A 7412-nucleotide genomic window follows, 5' to 3' on the forward strand; every position below is an offset into this window, starting at 1 on the left:
CAAAAGAAAAAAAATTAAATGAGAGAAATGTCTTCTATATAAAGGCATATAATTACTGAGACTCTTGACTTACAAGGTAATAGGCTTAATTTAGGGAAGAAATTTAGCAACCAAGATTGTTGACAGAAAAGGAGGTAAATGGCTTCAAGAATCAACTGTGAACATGAAAAGGCAAGGAAGTCCATCGTCAAAAGAAACATTCTTATCTAAGTTTGAAGATAAACTGTCCTAGGAAATTCTGATGCTGAAAGAGTAAACCCCAACTAACTATGAAAGAGTTTGATACTGAGTTAAGATCTGGGAAATTTAAAAGGTAGATCTCACAGTTATGAAGGATACATTTTTCTAGGATTAGAAAAGGCTGATAAGGGCTGGGCGCGGTGGCTCATGCCTGTAATCCCAGCACTTTGGGAGGCCGAGGCGGGCGGATCATGAGGTCAGGAAATTGAGACTATCCTAGTTAACATGGTGAAACCCCGTCTCTACTAAAAATACAAACAAAAAAAAATTAGCCAGGCGTGGTGGCGGGCGCCTGTAGTCCCAGCTACTCAGGAGGCTGAGGCAGGAGAATGGCATGAACCCGGGAGGCAGAGCTTGCAGTGAGCCGAGATCGCGCCACTGCACTCCAGCCTGGACGACAGAGAGAGACTCCGTCTCAAAAAAAAAAAAAAAAGAAAAAGAAAAGGCTGATAAGATAGGGTAGTGATAGATTTCATCTGTCATGGCAACTCTGATTATAGTGATAATGACTATCTACAAAGTAAGATTGAGAATCTTAAGAATAAAGAGCAATAATTTCTTTTGCACCAATTTGGATGGAGCTGGAGGCCATTATTCTACATGAAGTAACTCAGGAATGGAAAACCAAATACTGTATGTTCTCACTTATAAGTAGGAGCAAAGCTATGAGAACACAGAGACATACAGAGTGATATGGACTTTGGGGCCTCAGGGGGAAGGGTGGAAGTGGGATGAGGAATAAAAGACTACATATTGGGTATAGTGTGCACTGTTTGAGTGACAGGTACGCTAAAATCTCAGAATTCATCACTAATAGAATTCATCCATGTAATCAAAAACCACTTGTACCCCTAAAGCTATTGAAATAAAAAAAAGAACAAATTATAAATTAACAATGTCTGCATTGGACAGAAAAATGCAGAATGAGGACTCAGAATGTATTTATTAACCTAGTCTATAAGAAATCTGAGAATGAGGAAGAAAGTCATCCTATTAAATCCATCTGGATAAAACCATAAACTCTTCATGCCCTTACTTTAAAAAATCAAATTTGATCAAAATAGCAGAAGTTTCAGTGAACATCAGAAAGTAGCAAAGGAAATATGTTACGGGACAATATGAATATATTTAATATTACTCGTGTACACTTAAAAATTAATTAAGATGATGTGATGGTTAATTTTAGGTGTCAACCGGACTGGATTAAGAGATATCCAGATAGCTGGTAAAGCACTATTTCTGGGTATGTCTGTAAGACAGAGGATGTTTTGAACCAGTGGACTGAGTAAGGAAGATCCACCCTCACTCAATGTTGATGGGCGCCCTCCAATCAGTTGAGGGCCTGGAAAGAACAAAAACGCAGTGGAAAAGTAAATTCCCCCTCTCTCCTCTGAAGTTGAGATATCTTTCTCTCGTCCTTTGACATCGTATCTCCAGGGTCTCCTTTGGAGTCTGGGATTTGCATTAGTAGCCCCTTAATTTCTCAGGTGCTTGGCCTCATGTTGAGAGTTACACCGTTGGCTTTCTTGGTTTGGAGGCCTTTGGACTTAGACTGAACCATGCTCAGGAAGTCAGGATTCTGTGATTGTTGAGCTTGCAGATGTCACATTATGGGACTTCTCAGCCTCCATAATCTCATGAGCCAGTTCTCCTGATAAACCCACTCTCACCTACCCATCTGTTAATATCTGTCCATCTATTCATCTATCTGTCTATCTATTCATACATCCTCCTGGTTGTGTCTCTCTAGAGAACCCCAACTAATAAAGATGGTAAATTTAATGTCATATGCTTTTTACCACAATAAAAAAGTATGAAAGCAAATAGCACATAAAGGCAAATAAACTCCATATCGAATTATAAATGTTTAGAATTGGAAGTGCTTTGAGGTTCAACTCAAAATTTATCTCCCTAGGATTCTATGCATCTTAGAGTTTGTTCTCTGACAGCATCTCCTGAAATATGATTTACTTTCATTTTAGCTTAACATCTTAGCATAGCTATTTTAATGAGTTTACTTGAATCGTTTCAAAGAAAACCCAGAGAAAAATCCAAATATCCTTAGTAGTAAAACATCTTAACTCTCAAATTGGAATTTGAAAAGTTATCTCAGGGTGCATTTCTTCCACTAGCGACTAGGAAAAATTTCAACCTGATATGGATCCAAAGTGTTTTCACAAGACATCTCTAACAAACCCAAAGTGAAGGTATATTGAAAAGTTTTAGAGGTCTTTAACAATTTATACAAGAGGGAAAGCGCAAAGGCATCATAGGACCTGAATTATAATTCCCATTCTACTATGGCAGATTGCGCTGTTGATCTCTCTTGACCCCTCTCTGGACCTCAACTTTTTTTATTCTGAAACCAAAGAGCTAGAATAGAAAACCTCTAAAAACTCAAACAGCATGATTACTGCTAAGATAACTTAATTACTAAACCATTGTCTGTCAAAACCAAGCACCTATTGGTTTTTATCCGTATGGAATGTTGCTGCCACCTAGTGGAAATATGCCTAAATTGTAGGGTCAGTTGCAATAGTGATTGATCATCCTCAAACACATTACATCCTCACTGTGATCCAAGCACTGTACCATGTGCTTCTCAAGCACCTGAACTCAATATTATCATGAAGTTCAATTCTGAGAAATAAACTAGATCAGGGAGAGGGGCAACATACTAAGCATAATGTAAATGGTAAATAACAATAGTAAGCAAATATGTTTGGATAAGGGTGATGTAACTGAAAACAGGTATGTCATAAGTTTACATTCATGGTATAATTTTTTTAAAGCAGATTTTTAAATATTTAAAAAGAGATACAATGACATAACAAGAGAGCAAATGAGAAGAGTAGGCATCAGAAGTAAAAATAATTGGTAGTGGGGACTACACGTCATGGGCTGAAATCCATCCGATTGCCAGTGTGTGGTCTTGGATGCCTCAGTTGATCTTACATAAGCTTTTCCTTTATCTCTGAAAGTGCACCAAATATATCAACATTGTATGTTTGTGTGAAGAGCATATAATATACAATCTATATGAAAACCATTATATAATCTATTCAAACATGAGGGGTTATCATGTTGATTTTTAAATTGCCCATTTGTCTCAGAAGAAACATCTCCAGCTGTAATATTCTGATAATTAGTTTATTAGAAATAGCATGAGAATCTATATTATTGTTGTCCCTGGCTAACTATATGTTTTTATTAAATACCAGTTAGCTATATGTTTTCATTAAAATGTCATCTAATTTGGATATGGTTTTTAAAAACTTTCATTTTTAGTCAACCTTGGCACAGTATTTTTTAATAAACAATTACCTTAGGTTTCAGGATCATTTTTATTATTTGTGTACTTAGTATTATCATAGCCCTAATTATTTGTAAATAATGTAAATTTTATGCTCCTGAAAAACACTTAAAAATATTAAACTCTCATTTAATTGCTAGGTAAAACTTAAACTAAAAAATGAATCATTAGGAAATTTTAAGTGTTAATTCCAAATCAAATGAAAATATGCTTAATGATTGATATAGTGAAAGTTACAGTGAAGATTTTAAATAATGTTAATGCAAAAAATAAAGCACAATTTTCTCTACTTATCAGGGTATTTGAGGACTCATATGAATTGACAACATCATGAGTATAAATTTTCCAAGAAGGCTTTGAACATTGCTCTGACTAAACATCCATTGAAATGAATTTCCCTCAGGAACTCTTAAAGGGAGCATCTCAAAAGAAAAGAATCACAAGGTACTCATCCAGTTTCAGAACAATGACCTGAGCTCAGAAGAGAAAGGAGGTTCTGGAAAGAAACAGTTTTCTATCACTTAAATTATCCTTCAGCCGAGCCCAAAGACACATTCCTGAGTCCTGGCCCAAAGGGACTGGGAAAAGAATGCTGGAAAAAAGAAACTGAAAAGAGTATTGACGTGCAAGTAGTACTAATGCCAGCAGTTTGGGTAGCATCAGGGTATGATGCTCTCAATGCAGATACCTGTGTCTTCAATGCCAGCATCTTAGCCATGAGACACTGTTGTGCATCAGAGCTAGTGACATGGTGACTATCTGCAGGAAATACCATCCGGATCCATAACAGGAAAGAAGGAAAACAATAGATAACACAATAGTAGATTATTATACAAAGAGTATGTGAGCCACTCCCTGATGGCTTCCAGAACTAGGAGGAATTTTGAGGACTATGTGGGTATAGAAGGAATTCAAAGGAATCTGGGGTAGTAAGACACCCTGGAAACTTTGTCTGATAACTATTACTGTGATCATGTTTCAGTCTTCCAGCTGATGTGGGCAAGAACAGTGGTTATACATAGCATTATTAATTTAAACTCTGAGATAAGAGGAAATAGCCTAGGTAAAATGTGTAGAAGATGAAAAACAGACCACAGACAAGACTTTGAGGATTATTCCCACATGTAAGGGTATAGAGGGAGAGAGAATCTTTGACGATTACAATGAGCCTACCATCTCTCATGTCCATTCTGTTACCCCAACACACACACACACACACACACACACACACATACATACATAACATATTTCACCTACAATTGTGAGGGCTGAAGGCAAGAAAACAATAAACAAATGCAGCTTGTGACTCCTCCTTGGTACCAGAGTAACTCCTGGCTATGCCTTTATTGAACTGCCTCCCATGGCTACCTTGGCTTTTAGAATTGAAAATTGCATCTGCTTCTGCTTTAGGATTCCACTCCCGAAGATCGACTGCATGGCTCTTGTTCTCTTCTCTCTCTTAGAATTAGGTTCTTTGGGAATTACCTTCTCTCAAATCCAACTACCTGGTTAGGGATATATATTATATACATATTTCCAAGTTGGATTTATCCTCAAAAATATGTAAGTCTGGTTTGACATTTTAAAATCAGTCAATGAATCTCTCATTATCAATAAAGTGAAAATCAAGGAGAAAATATATAAAATCAATCAATTCAGTATATGTCTTTTACAAAATCCAGCATCCATTTATGATAAAGACTCTTGGCAAACTAGGATTAGAAAGAATATCTGCAATCTGATATAGTTCGTAGGTTAATAACAAAAATACCCTACAGCTATTATGACACTTACTAGTAAAAAACTAAATGTTTTTCTCCTAAGATCAGGAAAAAGGCAATGATGTCTGCTCTCACCATTCATTTTATACATTGTACTGGAGTTCTTATCAATAAAGCAGGAAAAATAAGTAAAAGTTACATAGATTGCAAAGAAAAATATAAAACTTCCTTTATACAATGTATTAGTCTGTTTTCACATAGCTATAAAGAACTTCCCAAGACTGGGTAATATATAAAGGAAAAAGGTTAATTGACTCAGTTCTACATGGTTGGGGAGGCCTCAGGAAACTTACAGTCATGGTGGAAGGTGAAGGGGAAGCAAGGACCTCCTTCACATGGCAGCAGGAGAGAGAGAGTGAGACAGCGAAGCGGGAAGAGCCCCTTATAAAACCATCAGATCTCATGAGAGCTCACTCGCTATCATGAGAACAGAATGGGGGAAACTACCGCAATGATTCAGTTACCTACCATCAGGTCTTTCCCTCAACACTTGAGGATTACAATTCAAGATGAGATTTGGGTGGGGACACAAAGCCTAACCATATCATCCACAAATAATATGAGTGTAGAAAATCCCAAAGAATCTATAGCATAGGTTCAAGAACTAATAAGTAAGTTAAGCAGTGCCCCAATAAACAGTCAAATTATAAAAATTAACTGTAGTGAACAATTGGTAATTGAGCTAGTAATTAACAATTAGTAATTGAACACTATTAGTAAATAATTGGTAATTGAAATTTTCAAATGTATCATTTACAATACAATAGCATTTTTAAAAACATGAAATACTTAGGTATAAACCTAATGAAATAAGTACAAGATCTGTGTGCAGCAAACTATAAAACATTGATGAAAGAAACCAATTATCTAAATATGTGGAGATATATACCATGTGTATGGATTAGAAGACTCAATGTAGTGCCATAATAAATATCAATTCCCCCAAAATAGATCCTATATTCAATACATTTTAAATCAAATATCAACAGGATTTTCTGTAGATATTTTCAAATTGATTCTAAAAATTTTTATGTTGATGCTGATCATTTTGAAAAAATAAAAATAATAAAATAAAATATTTATGGAAAGATAAAGGAACTAGAAGAGCCAAAATAGTTTTGAAATAGAAGAACAAAGTTGAGGGACACACGTTACTTGCTTTAAAAAGATACGCATACAGCTACAATAATTAAGAAAGTATGATATTGGAGAAAGAAAAGAATACATAAATCAATGAAACAGAATAGACAGTTCTGTTCTGAAGAACAGAAATAGACCCACATACTTACATTCAAATGACTTTCATCAATATGCAAAAAACAGCTCCAATGAGAAAACATATACTTTTCCACGAATAGTGCTAGGACAATTGGATACCACTGCGCCAAAATATGAAACAGTTTTTACTTCACACCATACACAAGTAATTAAATCATACAACTAAATGTGAAATATAAATTATAAAATTTCTAGAGGAAAACATAGAAAAAAATCATTATGACTTTGCATTATGCAAAGATTTCCTAGGTGTTACACCAAACACACAATTAATAAAAGGAAAAATGATAAATCAGACATTGCAAAAATTGAGGATTCTGCTCTCAAAAAATATTAATGGAATGAAAAGACAAGTTACAGATTGGAAAAAATATTTTCAAATTATACATTTGATAAAGGAATTGTATGTAGCATATATAAAGAACTTTCAAAACTAAGTATTACATTTCAGAAATTTTTTAAATGGGCAAAATATATGTGAACATATAATTCAGCAAAATAGATACATGGATGGACATATGATACTCAACACCACTATTCATTAACAAAATAGAAATTAAAATCAAAACTAAACCCCACTTGTATCTATTAGAATGGCAAAAAATAAAAATAAAAAACAAGTAGCATATAGTAAGTGTAGCCATTCTGGAAAACAGTATAGATATGCCTCAAAAAACTAAACTTAGAACTGCTATATGACCCAGCAATCCCACTACTGGGTATATATCCAAAAATAATGAAATCAATATGTCAAAGAGATAACTGCACTCTCATGTTTATTGCAGCACTATTCACCATAG

The sequence above is a fragment of the Pan paniscus genome, chromosome 9, assembly GCF_029289425.2.
Source record: "Pan paniscus chromosome 9, NHGRI_mPanPan1-v2.0_pri, whole genome shotgun sequence".
Taxonomy (NCBI): domain Eukaryota; kingdom Metazoa; phylum Chordata; class Mammalia; order Primates; family Hominidae; genus Pan; species Pan paniscus.